Raw genomic sequence first — 17,647 nt, 5'->3', positions numbered from 1 at the left:
GTTTGCTTTGTCTCTCTCTCTCTCTCTCTCTCTCTCTCTCTCTCGCCCCCCTCTCCCGCTCTCCCTCCACTGGTCTATTCATAGTTTCTGAAAATGTCTATTATTTTGTCAATATTCAGTGAGGACTGGCATATATCTCAAAAGGACCTTACAAGGCATAGTAAAGTTTCGTAAACTAAGTTGTAGTCGAGTAAATTTAATTCTTTAGGTTAATTAATCAAGTGTAGTAATATATTGAGTGATACTGAATTAGTACCACACCAAAAAATCTAATACTACTATCGGAGCTAAAGATGTCAAAATTGAAAAACAGAAAAACACATTTATGCCACAGAAGTATTACACAACCTATCTTGCAACAGAATTATGTCCGTTTCTTTTACAGAAATTATTTGCATCAGTATGTTTTCAAAAGATGAGGGACCATAAAATTAGTCAAACAACTAGTCGAAAAAAGGAGCTGAATTTCACAGTGAATTATGCTACCACATATATCATAGTGTGAATTGTAATGTGACACAAAAAACAATTATTAAGAAACAAACAGTGTTGGCATTTCCATTTCCAATTTCGCCCCCTCACCCCCCCCCCCCCCTCCCCCTGGTCTTGGTTAGTTTTTAGTAAGTTTCTTGGAACATGACAGCGGCCAGTAGTCAGAAATAAACATTGCTAACTTTAAAAGTTATATCTGATCATTCACACCGTTTTTAATTTAATGTTCAAAAACTATTTCATAAAAGTTTTAAGTCAAATATTTTGACTCATTATTCTGAGAGCAAATGTCTGTCAACATTATCTAAACACAAGGTAGGACATACCCTTTTTTTTATAAAATACTAAAAACAAAATTATTGAGGAAGTGTTCTTCCTCCACTTTAAACAAAGCTGAGGGTTTTCATAAGAAGCTCTTATTATTATAACAGCTTAGTGAATTAACGATCATTTGCATGAAGGTGCCTTTTAAATTGCAGTATGCAAGTCAGATAAAGTATTAGACTGAATCAGGTACATAATACCCATATACAAATGTAACGTATCTTAAATAGTCATATTGAAAATTATGATGATCGTTTCATGGTAGTAAATAATCATAGCATTTCCTCTTAGAAAAGTAGAAGAAACGGGTGACTGGATTTTAAAAAAGTGGATTAAACATGTTGCAGCTGCACTATTAGCTAGATAGTGTATCAGTCACCAATTGGTACATCTCCTACAAACATCAATACAAATTGGTTTAAAACTTTATATTTAAAAAGTAGTATAAAAAAGTTATAAAAGCATGGTTAAAAAAATCGTATACATGGGCATTATAGCTCACGTACTCCTTAAACACATTTTTATTATGAAACTTCCTGGCAGATTAAAACTGTGTGCCCGACCGAGACTCGAACTCGAACAGTTTTAATCTGCCAGGAAGTTTCATATCAGCGCACACTCCGCTGCAGAGTGAAAATCTCATTCTGGAAACATTTTTATTATCTTGTCGTTAATATAGCATTCACACAAGGTTGGCACTGGTGGCGACACCTACAACGTGCTGACATGACGAAAGTTGTGATGCCTCGTGTAAAGAGGAGAAATGCGTACCATCACGTTGCCGACTTTGATAAAGGTCGGATTGTAGCCTATCGCGATTGCGATTTATTGTATCGCGACATTGCTGCTCGCGTTGGTCGAGATCCAATGACTGTTAGCAGAATATGGAATCGGTGGATTCAGATGATGATGATGATGTTTGGTTTGTGGGGCGCTCAACTGCGTGGTTATCAGCGCCCGTCGGTGGATTCAGGGGGGTATTACGGAACACAGTGCTGGATCCCAACGGCCTCGTATCACTAGCATTCGAGATGACAGGCATCTTATCCGCATGGCTGTAACGGATCGTGCAGCCACGTCTCGATCACTGAATCAACAGATGGGGACGTTTGCAAGCCAAGAACAAATTCCACGAACAGTTCGACGACGTTTGCAGCAGCATAGACTATCAGCTCGGAGACCATAGCTGCGGTTACCCTTGATGCTGCATCACAGACAGGAACGCCTGCGATGGTGTACTCAACGACGAACCTGGGTTCTGTGTACAGCATCATGATGGTCGCATCCGTGTTTGGCGACATCGTGGTGAAAGTACATTGGAAGCGTATATTCGTCATCGCCATACTGGTGTATCACCCGGAGTGATGGTATGGGGTGCCATTGGCTACACGTCTCGGTCACCTCTTGTTCGCATTGACGGCACTTTTAACAGTGGACGTTACATTTCAGATGTGTTACGTCCCGTGGCTCTACCCTTCATTCGATCCCTGCGAAACCCTATATTTCAGCAGGATAATGTACTACCGCATGTTGCAGGTCCTGTGCGGGTCTTTCTAGATACAAAAAAATGTTCGACTGATGCCCTGGCCAGCACATTCTCCAGACCTCTCACCAACTGAAAACGTCTGGTGAGTGGTGGCCGAGCAACTGGCTCGCCACAATACGCCAGTCACTACTCTTGATGAACTGTGGTATCGTGTTGAAGCTGCATGGGCAGCTGTACCTGTACACGCCATCCAAACTCTGTTTGACTTAATGCCCAGGCGTATCGAGGCCGTTATTACGGTCAGAGGTGGTTGTTCTGGGTACTGATTTCTCGGGATCTATGCACCCAAATTGCGTGAAAATGTAATCACACGTCAGTTCCAATATAATATATTTGTTCAATGAATACCCGTTTATCGTCTGCATTTCTTCTTGGTGTAGCAAGTTTAATGGCCAGGGTGTTACAAAAAGGTACGATCAAACTTTCAGGAAACATTCCTCACACACAAGGAAAGAAAATATGTTATGTGTACATGTGTCCGGAAACGCTTACTTTCCATGTTAGAGCTCATTTTATTACTTCTCTTCAAATCACATTAATCATGGAATGGAAACACGCAGCAACAAAACGTACCAGCGTGACTTCAAACACTTTGTTAGAGGAAATGTTCCAAATGTCCTCCGTTAGCGAGGATACATTCATCCACCCTCCGTCGCATGGAACCCCTGATGCGCTGATGCAGCCCTGGAGAATGGCGTATTGTATCACAGCCGTCCATAATACGAGCACGAACAGTCTCTACATTTGGTACCGGGGTTGCGTAGTCAATAGGGTTGAGGTCAGGAGAGCGTGGAGGCCATGGAATTGGTCCGCCTCTACCAATCCATCGGTCACCGAATCTGTTGTTGAGAAGCGTACCAACACTTCGACTGAAATGTGCAGGAGCTCCATCGTGCATGAACCACATGTTGTGTCGTACTTGTAAAGGAACTTGTTCTAGCAGCACAGGTAGAGTATCCCGTATGAAAGCATGATAACGTGCTGCATTGAGCGTAGGTGGAAGAACATGGGGCCCAATCAAGACATTACCAACAATGCCTGCCAAAGATTCACAGAAAATCTGTGTTGATGATGTGATTTCACAATTGCGTGCAGATTCTCGTCAGCCCACACATGTTGATTGTGAAAATTTACAATTTGGTCAAGTTGGAATGAAGCCTCATCCGTAAAGAGAACATTTGCACTGAAATGAGTATTGACACATTGTTGGATGAACCATTCGCAAAAGTGTACCCGTGGAGGCCAATCAGCTGCTGATAGTGCCTGCACACGCTGTACATGATACGGAAACAACTGGTTCTCCCGTAGCACTCTCCATACAGTGACGTGGTCAACGTTACCTTGTACAGCAGCAATTTCTCTGACGCTGACATTAGGGTTATCGTCAACTGCACGAAGAATTGCCTCGTCCATTGCAGGTGTCCTCGTCGTTCTAGGTCTTCCCCAGTCGCGAGTCATAGACTGGAATGTTCCGTGCTCCCTAAGACGCCGATCAATTGCTTCGAACTTCTTCCTGTCGGGACACCTTCGTTTCGGAAACCTGTCTCAATAAAAACGTACCGTGCCACTGCTATTGCCCCGTGCTAACGCATACATCAAATGGGCATCTGCCAGCTCCGCATTTGTAAACATTGCACTGACTGCAAAACCACGTTCGTGATGAACACTAACCTGTTGATGCTACGTACTGATGTGCTTGATGCTAGTACTGTAGAGCAGTGAGCCGCATGTCAATACAAGCACCGAAGTCAACATTATCTTTGATGTGTTGGCAGAAGAGCCAACACCGTGTTGCTAGAGGAGGCCGAAATGCACGCGTTTAAGCTCACGCAAACTGGCGTGAGGTCTGGAACAGGACAATGTAATTAATATAGCCAATAAGGTACGTTGCTGCTGGAATACTTAACTTTAATCCATAATTGGTGTACATCGCTCTTCACGGTACATGTTTTACAATCTCAATATAAACTGGTAATGGCGCCTTGCTAGGTCGTAGCAAATGACGTAGCTGAAGGCTACGCTAACTATCGTCTCGGCAAATGAGAGCGTAGTTCGTCAGTGTAGCATCGGTAGCAAAGTCGGCTATACAACTGGGGCGAGTGCTAGGAAGTCTCTCTAGACCTGCCGTGTGGCGGCGCTCGGTCTGCAATCACTGACAGTGGCGACACGCGGGTCCGAAGTATACTAACGGACCGCGGCCGATTTGAAGGCTACCACCTAGCAAGTGTGGTTTCTGGCGGTGACACCACAACCTTCCTTCATTTGGATCAACTTGCGGTGAATCGAGGAAGTACAGTACATACTGACGAAACTAAAATGAGCTCTAACATGGAAATTAAGCGTTTCCGGACGCATGTCCACATAACGTCTTTTCTTTATTTGTGTGTGAGAATGTTTCCTGAAAGTTAGGCTGTACCTTTTCGTAACACCATATATATATATATATATATATATATATATATATATATATATATTATTATGTGCGATTGGACCCATACGGATCGCGCAAAGCTTTTCCGATTCAATTTTTTAATTCTCCAAACTTCTCTCATTCTTTCCCCATGAATTCTCTTTTTTTCCTCTGTCCATTTTGTCCCCTGTCTCTTGCAAACTTCATTCTCGGTTTGTACTTTCCAACTATTGATTTTTTGCCTGTATACATTTCTGTTTATAACTTCTGAAGAATTTATTTGTGCATTTGCTAGATCTGTTCTGGTTTCTTGTATCCAGGGTATGGTTTTCAATTTTTCAATGTATATTAAAATTTTGTGGGAGAGTCTGAGTGTTGGGAGTCTGTGGATATGACCGTAAAATTTTAGTCTTCTTTTCCGGATGTCTGCGGCGAGGTTAGATAATTTTTCTGTAGTTTTCCGAGACTGTAACCTGTATCCATCTTCCGTTCTTTTTGGGCCAAGAATCTTTCTGATAATTTTGCGTTCCTCTTTCAGGATGCCTTCCAGGTCGCCTTTTCTATGGAGTGTGAGTGTTTCGCTGGCATATAGTGCTTCGGGCTTGATTACTGTATTGTAGTGTCGTATTTTTGAGTGAATGGAGAGACACTTTTTATTGTAGATGTTGTGGGTTTTCCAGTATGCTCTTTTCAGTTTTTGCAGTCGAACTTTTTGTGCAGTTTTCTCTCCCCCTGTGGGTTCTAGGACCTCGCCTAAGTATTTAAAGAATTTAACTCTCTCAATTTGTCCATATTTTGTAGTCAGTTTTTGAGTTACAAATTTTGAGCAGATGAATTTGGTTTTTTGGAAGGAAATTTGTAGCCCAACTTTTTCGGCGCATTCTTTGAGAATGTCTATCTGTTTAATTGCTGTGGTCTCGTTTTCTGCTAGAATGGCCACGTCATCTGCAAATGCCAAGCATGAAATTTTAATACCATCTTTAGATCTTCCTATTTGTATAGGCTTCCAGTAATTTTGATTCTTCAGTTCTTTTTCCCATTCTCGGATGACTTTGTCTAAGACAAGGTTGAAGAGGAGTGGAGACAAGCCGTCACCTTGTCTGACGCCGATTTTGATCAGGAAGGGCTCTGATATTTCACCCAGGAATTTTATCTTAGAAGTTGTGTTTGTGAGCGTTTCTTTGATAAGGTTTAGGGTTTTCGGATCGAGTCCTAGCTCCTCAAGGATAATAAAGAGAGACTGCCTGTCGACTGAATCATAGGCCTTTGCGAAATCAACAAAGGAACAAATGATCGGGCTGTTTCTGACTGCTTTGTATTTTAGTGTTGTCTTCAAATTGAAAATTTGTTCTGCACAGGATCGGTGAGGGCGAAAGCCAGCTTGGTATTCACCAATACTGTGTTCGAGTTGTTCTTGTGTTCGTTGAAGAAGACAAGCTGAGAGGATTTTATAAGTGACTTGGAGAAGGGAGATTCCTCGATAGTTGTTTATATCTGCCATGTCTCCCTTTTTATGCAGTGGATGAATATATATATATATATATATATATATATTGGGTGAGTCACCTAACATTACCGATGGATATATTTCGTAAACCACATCAAATACTGACGAATCGATTCCACAAACCGAACGTGAGGAGAGGGGCTAGTGTAATTGGTTAATACAAACCATACAAAAATGCACGGAAGTATGTTTTTTAACACAAACCTACGTTATTTTAAATGGAACCCCGTTAGTTGTTTGTTGCATTGTAAAATGTTAATTACATCCGGCGATATTGTAACCTAAAGTTGACGCTTGAGTACCACTCCTCCGCTGTTCGATCGTGTGTATCGGAGAGCACCGAATTACGTAGGGATCCAAAGGGAACGGTGATGGACCTTAGGTACAGAAGAGACTGGAACAGCACATTACGTCCACATGCTAACACTTTTTTATTGGTCTTTCTCACTGACGCACATGTACATTACCATGAGGGGTGAGGTACACGTACATACGTGGTTTCCGTTTTCAATTACGGAGTGGAATAGAGTGTGTCCCGACATGTCAGACCAATAGATGTTCAATGCGGTGACCATCATTTGCTGCACACAACTGCAATCTCTGGCGTAATGAATGTCGTACACGCCGCAGTACATCTGATGTAATGTCGCCGCAGGCAGCCACAATACGTTGTTACATATCCTCTGGGGTTGTAGGCACATCACGGTACACATTCTCCTTTAACGTACCCCACAGAAAGAAGTCCAGAGGTGTAAGATCAGGAGAACGGGCTGGCCAATTTATTCGTCCTCCACGTCCTATGAAACGCCTGTCGAACATCCTGTCAAGGATCAGCCTAGTGTTAATTGCAGAATGTGCAGGTGCACCATCATGCTGATACCACATACGTCGACGCGTTTCCAGTGGGACATTTTCGAGCAACGTTGGCAGATCATTCTGTAGAAACGCGATGTATGTAGCAGCTGTTTGGGCCCCTGCAATGAAGTGAGGACCAATGAGGTGGTCGCCAATGATTCCGCACCATACATTTACAGTCCACGGTCGCTGTCGCTCTACCTGTCTGAGCCAGCGAGGATTGTCCACGGACAACAGTAATGCATGTTCCGTAGATTCACTGCCCCGTGGTTTGTGAAACCCGCTTCATCGGTAAACAGGTAGAACTGCAACGCATTCTCTGTTAATGCCCATTGACAGAATTGCACTCGATGATTTTATATATATATATATTTTTTTTTCTTTTTTTTTTGAGGTAAGTCCAGTAAACATGGGTCCGGCAACGCAAGTTTTCTGCGATAAACTTGTGTTTACAGGAGGTGTTCAACGTAGCTTCCATTCATGACAATGCATCCGGCTGCCCTCCGGCGTGAGGAATGACGCAATCTTTGTAGTATATCGGTTTGTTGTTCTACCTGCTGGCACGCATTGAAGACGCGACCCTGCAGTATCCGCACATCGTTGATTGGCGTGGGATAGGACATTTCTGTCAAGTGTCCCCACAACCGAACGTCTAGTGTATTGAGGTCTGGGCAACGAGCAGGCCAAGGTGTGAGACCCCTCTGACCAATCCAGCGGTCCTTAAATGTCTACGTCACACTGTGACGAAAGTGTGCTGCTGCGACATCATGCACGAAGCACATTTGTATTCATTGCTGCAGTGGCACAGCCTCCAGGAAAGTAGGTAATACATTAATGATAAAGTCCAGATAATGCTTCCCAGTTAAACTTTGTGAAGGCATCTTTGCCCCTATTACTCTATCGCCTGTCCATATGTCGATTGACTTGTTGAGATGTTGCAGTAGCGTGTCGTAGTTGAGAAGTTGCGGTAGTGAGTGCTTGTTCAGAAGTTGTAGTATTGTTTTGATGGGCTAGACACCAGATATTGTTGGATTGGGGATGCTGTAATGATCAGAGTGTGCTTTTCGTCAATGTATATGAAGGTAAAAAATTCCTTTATTTTATTATTTCAATGTCTTAAACAATAATGCCTCTTGGTCACAGGTTCAGTCAACAAAGCATCTGGCTTGTGTTCTTGTATTAGACTGTATTTGTGGTTTCTATGTGCAATTATAGTATTTCTGTTTTTTTTAATTACTTCAGTATAAATGGTGTTTAAAATATCTGGTGTTATTGAGGAAGAACCGTGCCAGATGTGTACGTTGAATCACACTTCCACACACAGATCAGCTACGCTTGTGTTTTGTTGTTTTGTAGGTTTTATAGTTGCTGGGGACTTAATTAATTAATTGTGTTAACAGAAGTTTTCTTTCATTCTTTGTTGTTATTCTATGCAGTCAGATTGCGTACTAATACTGGTCAGGACCAACCGGTTACGAGACTGCGTAATGCACAGCCAGCAACTAAAAATTAAAAATATTTGCATAATTTTTATTTAATTAGGCCCCCATGCACGTTATGCCCCTCCTCCACGGGCTAGAATTTGATGGTATTTTTGCCAGCATTGGTGGTGAAAATACCACCAAATGCGTCCAAAAAAATAGACAAAAATGAAAGTTAATATTAATACACAACTAGATAAATTTTGGCTTTGCACTGACCCTTCAATAACCTAATATATAAAATACAGTAAGGAATACAAATGCTTTCATACAAGTGATTTTACATAATAGTTTACACAAGTATAATTCAATCAATGGCACCAGCCATGACGAATAGGTGTAGGTAGGAGTCTCATAACATTTCATAAATAGTAAATACACAAAAAAAATCAGTTTATACAAATATTCACATAAAATCCTTTCAATAGTTCAATAAACAAGTAGAACTCCTCAGAGTAGTTGACAGTTCCAACAGTAGCACCCAGGAATGATCAACAGGTGCAAATAGCAGTCTCATAACATTTCATCAGCAGTATTTAAACAGCTTCAATGTGGCACCCAAAAATGGCGAGCAGGCGCAGACACCAACAAGTGACATTATCTCAGTAGAAGCAGTCCATTAGTGGCACCCAGTAATGTTGAACAGGTGCAGACACCAACAAGTGACATCATTTCAGTAGATGCAGTCCATCAGTGGCACCCAGTAATGTTGACAGGTGCAGACACCAACAAGTGACATTGTCAGCAGAAGCAGTCCATTAGTGGCACCCAGTAATGTTGACAGGTGCAGACACCAACAAGTGACATTGTCAGTAGAAGCAGTCCATTAGTGGCACCCAGTAATGTTGAACAGGTGCAGACACCAACAAGTGACATCATTTCAGTAGAAGCATTCCGTCAGTGACACCCAGCAATGTTGAAGAGGTGCAGACACCAACAAGTGACATTATTTCAGCAGAAGCAGTTCCATCAGTGGCACCCAGTAATGTTGACAGGTGCAGACAGCAACAAGTGACATCATTTCAGTAGAAGCAGTCCATCAGTGGCACCCAGTAACGTTGAAGAGGTGCAGACACCAACAAGTGACATTATTTCAATAGATGCAGTCCATCAGTGGCACCCAGTAATGTTAAACAGGTGCAGACAGCAACAAGTGACATCACTTCAGTAGAAACAGTTCCATTAGTGGCACCCAGTAATGTTGACAGGTGCAGACACCAACAAGTGACATTTCAGTAGAAGCAGTTCCATCAGTGGCACCCAGAAATGTTGAGCAGGTGCAGACAGCAACAAGTGACATCATTTCAATAGAAGCAGTTCCATCAGTGGCACCCAGCAATGTTGAGCAGGCGCAGACACCAACAAGTGACATTATTTCAGCAGAAGCAGTTCCATCAGTGGCACCCAGTAATGTTGACAGGTGCAGACAGCAACAAGTGACATCATTTCAGTAGAAGCAGTCCATCAGTGGCACCCAGTAATGTTGAGCAGGTGCAGACACCAACAAGTGACATCATTTCAGTAGATGCAGTCCATCAGTGGCACCCAGTAATGTTGACAGGTGCAGACACCAACAAGTGACATTGTCAGCAGAAGCAGTCCATTAGTGGCACCCAGCAATGTTGAGCAGGCGCAGACACCAACAAGTGACATTATTTCAGCAGAAGCAGTTCCATTAGTGGCACCCAGTAATGTTGACAGGTGCAGACACCAACAAGTGACATTTCAGTAGAAGCCGTTCCATCAGTGGCATCCAGCAATGTTGAACAGGTGCAGACACCAACAAGTGACATCATTTCAGTAGAAGCAGTTCGTCAGTGGCACCCAGTAATGTTGAGCAGGTGCAGGTAACAGTCCATAATATTCACTATCACTAATTAGGCAGTTCATCAGAGTTCATTAGCACAAATTAAACATCTCCTAGTGGCACCCATCATGTTCAACAAGTGCATGTAACAGTTCATAATATTCACTATCACTAATTAGACAGTTCATCAGAGTTTATCAGCAGAAATTAAACATTTCCAGTGGCACCCAGCAATGTTGAATAGGTGCAAGCACGAACAACAGTTTGAATGCACACACAATTGCTTTTACAAAATCATTATCAATGCTCTTACACTAAACATACAAATTATAGTAAACACACAAAAGATATCAGATAATTGTCATATTAAATATTACAAATACACAAATATCAGTAAACCTACAATATTTATGGGTGTAAGTGCAAGCCACAACAAACAAGTAAAATAATATTTAGGAGATAGGTCAGTACCAATTATTTGGGATTAGGAAAGGGAAACACACAAAACACACTCACTCATCTTTCATCCACATTTAAGTACTACTGTGTAATTGAATAGTGTTAACTGTGTAAATGCAATTCTGTCAAAATTTGATGTTCAACATGTGTATCAAGTAGTATTGGTAACAGTGTATAACAGTCAATAATAGTTAGTCAACGTCATAGTCATCATGTCAAGAGCAATGTTTGCCTAGCCAAATCAAAATGTACGGTTGCTGAACAACTGTCAGTGTGCCAAGATATGCAATTACTTCCTCTCTCCAAAAAAAAATATATACTGCTTATTGATTTAACAAGGTGTGTGTGTAGACAATCTTCCTTCCACTTGAGTGTTCTAGTCTGCTATCTTCATCCTCCTTGTTCCATATAGACCAACAAAAAAAAAAAAAAATGCTCCTCACTTACTTTACCTCTTATTCACCAAAACTCCAATAATCATCAGCATCACATAATCTTAATACTTCAATAATACCTCTTATGTCGATACATATAAATCTTATCATCAATATCATTTACCTTACCTCTTGTCCACCAAAACTCCAATAATCATCATCATCACATAATCTTAATACTTCAATAGTACCTCTTACGTCGATACATATAAACCTTATCATCAATATCATTTACCATACCTCTTGTCCACCAAAACTCCAATAATCATCAACTTCACACAATCTCAATACCTCAATAATACCTCTTCAATACGTCGATACATATAAACATTATTACCAATATCATTTCACTTCCATAACAACTCTTTCCTCTAGTCAGCCTCCTCGAACAAGTACAGACAAAATCCTAGTGCAAACTTCAATTCATCATCCCATACAATCCGAAGACACAATGTCCTCACACAACCTCTGTGTAATCCACCTGAGCCAAATCTTCTACTCATTATGAATTATAAAATACATTTTGGTTACCTTGTCCATCATAAAATAAAGGAAATGCATACATGACCTCTAATAGCCTTTAGTTTGAATAACTTTAAGTAGGTACGAGTACAGAGAGTGAATGACCGAAATATTTCACAGTGTGTACACCACTTCAAGAATCATGGCAAAACAGAAGCAAACATGTGGAGTATTTCTTGTGTCAAGTGTCACTTGCTATTTCAATTGCTCACGAAGAATGCAGTGTAATAACTGTCAATGGTCTAAACCTAGTGTTGGTATGTCATGTCGTTAGCTTCCTTTCTATTAGCATAAATTTATACAGCTTCCATAAAACCTCCAGCTCGTGTGACTTCAATGAAGTTTCTTGTACCAATGTCGTTCGTAGAATTATAGCAGTTCATTTTCTTATCTTAAAATATAAAGCACTGAGCGTAAGCAAAACATGCAATAGCGAATAAATATACCAGTAGAGAACAGAATGTCAAGCACAATCTCTACAAGGAGGCTCTGCCAAGCGAACAATCTATAATTAATACCATAGTGTGACCTAAACTCTATGTTCGTACACTGTACATCAGCATTTCTATATACCAAATTAAAGAATAGTTACGACAACAAAACAGAAATGTGTAAACATGCAATCCATACGCAAAGCAGCAATATATATCTTACATAATAAACAGGTTATTAACATCATATCAGCATAAGCAAATAAATGTTCATATGTAATCTTAATAAGTAAACATGAAGACGCAAGCAGATAAATCACAAAGTATAACTTACATAAATAACCATATCAGTACAATTAATCAGGTGACAATCATGATTTAAATAAATAGGCACAGCAGGCACACAGTAAAAAAAAAGTGACATCAGTGAAAAAGCAGAGCAGCCAAGCGATGCATAATATACAGAAGTAACAACCCTGTTCATTAATCAATCAATGTCAAAATCAGTAAATGTACGCAAGCACGTCGCTTCACAAGTAAATTCATAGAACATGAAATTTAGCACAAAGTATAAATCACGTAATCGCGAGCAGCAAATTACGTCTAAAGTACGTACCTAAGCGGAAATATGTTACCTGAAAAATAAACTCAATTTATAGTTACCTTTTTAGTTTATTACTTTCTTCTGCGAAATTACTTTCTTCCTGAAAATTTTCTCGATAGCAAGTCCTCTTAACGTCGGACACACACAGAATTTACCTGAAGGTCTTAAATATTTTATACAACCGTATCCTGAAAAATACTGAACGTTAATAACATAATTTATCAAATCAGTATAGCTTTATACTGAATTTATTCGGAGAAATTAAACTGTGTATTTGTTTACGGCTGTCAGTGCATTCGCACTGAGCGCTCGAACAGCTGTAGGTACGCGTGACGTAGGAAGTAATTGTTTGCGGTCAACGACTGCCTTGTGCGCTGCACAGACTTGACTGTTGCTTTGAGTATGTGCCGCCGCCGGAACACGGCGCGGTATCCTTGTATTCTCTGCATGTTTACGTATAACTGTTGGTTTCTCGAAAGTATGTCATTCCACAAAAATTTTAACGTTCGATATGTGATGTATTCCCTTAGAGCGCCGAGATTTAAGAGTTTCTACTTCGACAGTGTTATCATGAATAATTTTGCGAACTCTATACGGACCGTTATAAAGCAGAAAAAATTTGCGACACAAGCCTTTTCCTTTGTGATACAAACGGTGAGACTTAATTAACACCTTTTGACCAACTGACAAGGTTTTTAAACGACCAGGACGTTTAGCTGATTTCTCTCTTCTAGCAGCCACAGATGCAATATTTTGTAGAGCCATATTGACAACTTCAGAATGCCGCAGTTTCCATGTAGGCGGGAAAGGAACTATTTCAGAAATGCGATTTGTCGGTGCTTTATTTTTTAATATCAATATAGGCGGTAAAGAAGTTGAATCATTAGGGAGTTCATTCAGAATGTTTTGAAAAATATGAAGATACTGATGCCAAGTTCTGTGATTCTGATGACAATAAAGTCGACACAATTTATTGATTTCCTTCATCCATCTCTCTGAAGTGTTAGATTGAGGGTGAAAAAGTGAAATGAAAATTGGTTTAATCCTATGACGCCGTAGAGAACGAAGCCAAATTTTAGAACGAAACTGTGATCCATTATCTGATATAACCTTATCAACATGACCCACTTCTTTAAGAAAATGTTTGATGAAAGCATTAGATACTGAACGAGCTGTTGCTTTGCGTAAAGGTGTAAAACACACATATTTTGATGTCAATTCCACTGCTACCAAAATGTACGCAAAACCATTAGTAGAACGAACCACTGGACCGAACAAATTGACTGCAGCCATGTCCTTTAATTTCGCTGGAATGATAGGAAAGAACGGTGCTCTGTGAGAAATAGTTGGCGGCTTAGCCTTTTGACATAATTTGCATTTGACAAGAACAGATCGAATACGTTTTTCCATATTACTGAAGTAGCAATTTTCTCGTAATTTATGAAAGCATTTTCTGGGACCAAAGTGTGCATAACTGAAATGTGTGTACCAAATCAATTTATTAACCCACTCATCAGGAATACAAACTAACCAAACAGAGTTGTCGACCGATTTTCGTTTAAAAAGAATATCATTGCGAACTAAATAATACTGTCTAATCGCTACGCTTTCCTTTCTCCTCCACTTCTCCTTAATGTCCTTCCAGATTGTATCCTTGTTTTGCTCCTTAGCGATGTCCTGGAGCGAAGACGAAATAAAATTTTCGAACGCAACACCTTGAATATACATCAAACAATAATTGTTTTCTTTGCAGTCCTCTTCAGCACTTTGTTTCAAACCCATAGGTGCACGTGATAAAGCATCAGCAATAATATTTGAAGAACCCTGGATGTAAACAATACTAAAATCAAATTCCTGTAGATACAGCGCCCATCGTGACAATCTTCCATGTGTTAATTTTGCTGACATAAGAAATTCCAGAGCTCGATGATCGGTGTAAACCTTAGCATGTCTGCCAAACAAAAATATGCGAAATTTTGTGAAAGCCCATTCAACAGCCAAAGCTTCAAGTTCCGTAATCGAATAATTCTTTTCTGATTTAGAGAGAACACGACTTCCAAATGCAATAATTTTCTGTACTACAACGCTGTTTTCTTCTATCTCTTGATATAAGTGTGCACCAAGGCCCTTGTATGATGAGTCCGTCGCCAAACAAAAATCTTTAGATAAATCCGGATGTGAAAGAAGTGGAGCAGCAACTAAAGCATCACGAAGTTGTTCAAATTCTGATTGAGCTTCCTCATCCCAACACCAATTAGAATTCTTTCCAGATATTTCACATAAACGAGGTGTGGCCAAATCGTCCAACCTAACAAAGCGTCTAAGAAAATTACAGACACAAAGGAAACTACGAACATCACGTTTTGTGAAAGGAACAGCATAATTACGAATAGCGTCTAGTTTCTCTGGATCAGGAAGAATACCCTCTGTAGAAATAATATGACCAAGAAATTTCACCTGAGAACGACCAAATTCAGATTTTTCCAAGTTCACTGTAATGCCAACTCTTGCAAAAATACGTAATAATGAATCCAAAATTGTGTTATGCTCACTCCAAGAACGTTTAGCAATAAGAATATCGTCAACATATGAAGTAATATTGTCACGAAGATAAACAGGTAAAATTTCGTTTAAACTACGAATGAATGCTGCTGAAGATACGGTAAGTCCAAACGGTAATTTACGAAACTGATAACAGTTACCAAAGGCTAAAAAGGCAGTGTATTTTCTACAATCAGGGTGGAGTTCTATTTGCCAGAAACTTGCGCGCATATCAATCGTGGATAAAACTTTAATTCCGTGGCAATGTTGAAGAAGTTCATCTAAATTTTGTGGACGGTCAGTTTCAGGAATGATGATATTATTTATCTGTCTGGAATCCAGAACCAAACGAACTGACCCATCCTTTTTAAGAACGACGTGTAATGGGCTGGTATAAGGACTGACTGCTGGCTCAATAATGCCTTGATCTAACATGTATTGAAGTTCACTCTTAACCTTGTCTCTGTAAGCCAAAGGAATAGCGTACGTTTTCCCCCGAAATGGTGTGTGTTCTTTTACTTTAAATAAATATTGTAAGCCTTGTATAGTTCCTGTGTGATGACTAAATACTGTAGCATGTTAAGTCAAAATTTGGTGCAGTTCCTTTCTCGCAACGTCATCTGGCACTTCAGCTTTCTTAACCTTTTCATTAATTAATTCTTCGCTATTAATTATATCATCCATCCCGTCTCTGTATCTATTGTCATTGTTATGAATGAACACATTGTCGTCATAATGCTCAGCGAATACATCTGAAGTAAGGAAACTTAAACATTTTGTGTTTGATACAGATTTTGTTAAACACTCGAAAAATTTCAAACTTTTCGGCATTCCGGCAACAGTCAAATTCACACTTCCTTCTTTAAAGTTTAAAATTGCCTTATGTGCGTTAAGAAACTCCATACCTAATATAATTTGTGTACTAAGTAATGGAACAATAATAAAATTAGCAGAAAATTCGTATCCTTGACAAATGAAATTTAAGTTGGTCTGTTGTTTGACTTCCACACTTTTTACAGAAATAGCGCCTCGAATTGTAGTTTTAGAAACAGGTAACACAGGACAAGCAATAGTTCTTACACATATACGAAAAACTGATTCACTAATGACATTCAATGGGCTCCCAGAATCTAAAACTGCAGTGAACTTATTCTTACCCACACATACTTCAATAACAGGATGTAAAAATGGGTCTACATTATTTTCCTTTTCGTCTAGCAAAATGTCTCTCACGTCCTCCAGTCGTACGTAGTGTAAAGTCGTAGTGTCATTACTTTCTGAACCGTCTATACTGCTGCCAAAAGCCGAAGCTACAAGTCATTGTCGATTGTTTGCGTCACGTCTTTGATTATTCGCGTCATTTCGCGGATCAATTTCTACGATTTGCACTTGTCTCTCTGAATTTCTGTCACGCGGAGGATGCCAATTAGGTTCCTCCTGTCTGTTACATGTAAATTCTTGGTTGTGTCTGTTATTAAAATTTCTGTTTCCCTGGCTGTCTGCACGACTACTTCTTGTGTAATTTCGACTGTCACTTCTGAAATTATTGTTATATCTACTACCCTGGTTATTTCTGTAGTAAGAAGTCCTATTATTGTATGAATAATTTCTGTCTTGATGATACCGATTACCGTTTCCGTATGACTGATCATTCCGGTAGGAGTTTCCGTTATTATAACTGTCTGTGTAATTTCTGTTAGGCCGTCTGTTATAGTCATAAGGCTGGTATCCATTGTCCTGTCTGTTTCGTCTGTCATTCTCAAAATTACCCATAAAACGTCCGTTCCGATCATTATCCCTTTTCTGTGAAAATCTATTGTAATTACTGTTACTGAAAAAATTACAAGAAGTTCCGTCGTAGTTGTCATACTCAAGTTCTTGAAGCAACGTCTTAAAAGTCTCAATATCGTCTTTACATCTTCCGGCTAAAGCAATTTGTCTTATGGATTGTGGTAGCTTAGTTAAACAAATGCGAATTAATTCAGTTGGGCTATAAGGGTTGGACATGAATTGATTCTTTCGAATCATGTCTTCAAAGTATTCTGCTGGCGTGCGGAAGTCAGACTGTTTAAAATTACGCTGCATAATAAGACTATGTTTGACTCTATCTTGAGTGTTTTCGGACCAATATGCCGATAGAAATGCATGATAAAAATCATTTAGATTATTACAATCTCTAATAAGTGCGCGCAACCGCGTCGCCGGTTCGTTTTCTAAATATCCACACATAAATT

Source organism: Schistocerca cancellata, chromosome 8 (genome assembly GCF_023864275.1).
Source record: "Schistocerca cancellata isolate TAMUIC-IGC-003103 chromosome 8, iqSchCanc2.1, whole genome shotgun sequence".
NCBI classification, from domain to species: Eukaryota; Metazoa; Arthropoda; class Insecta; order Orthoptera; family Acrididae; genus Schistocerca; species Schistocerca cancellata.
The sequence above is the reverse complement of the archived record's forward strand: the minus strand, read 5'-3'. Positions refer to the sequence as shown.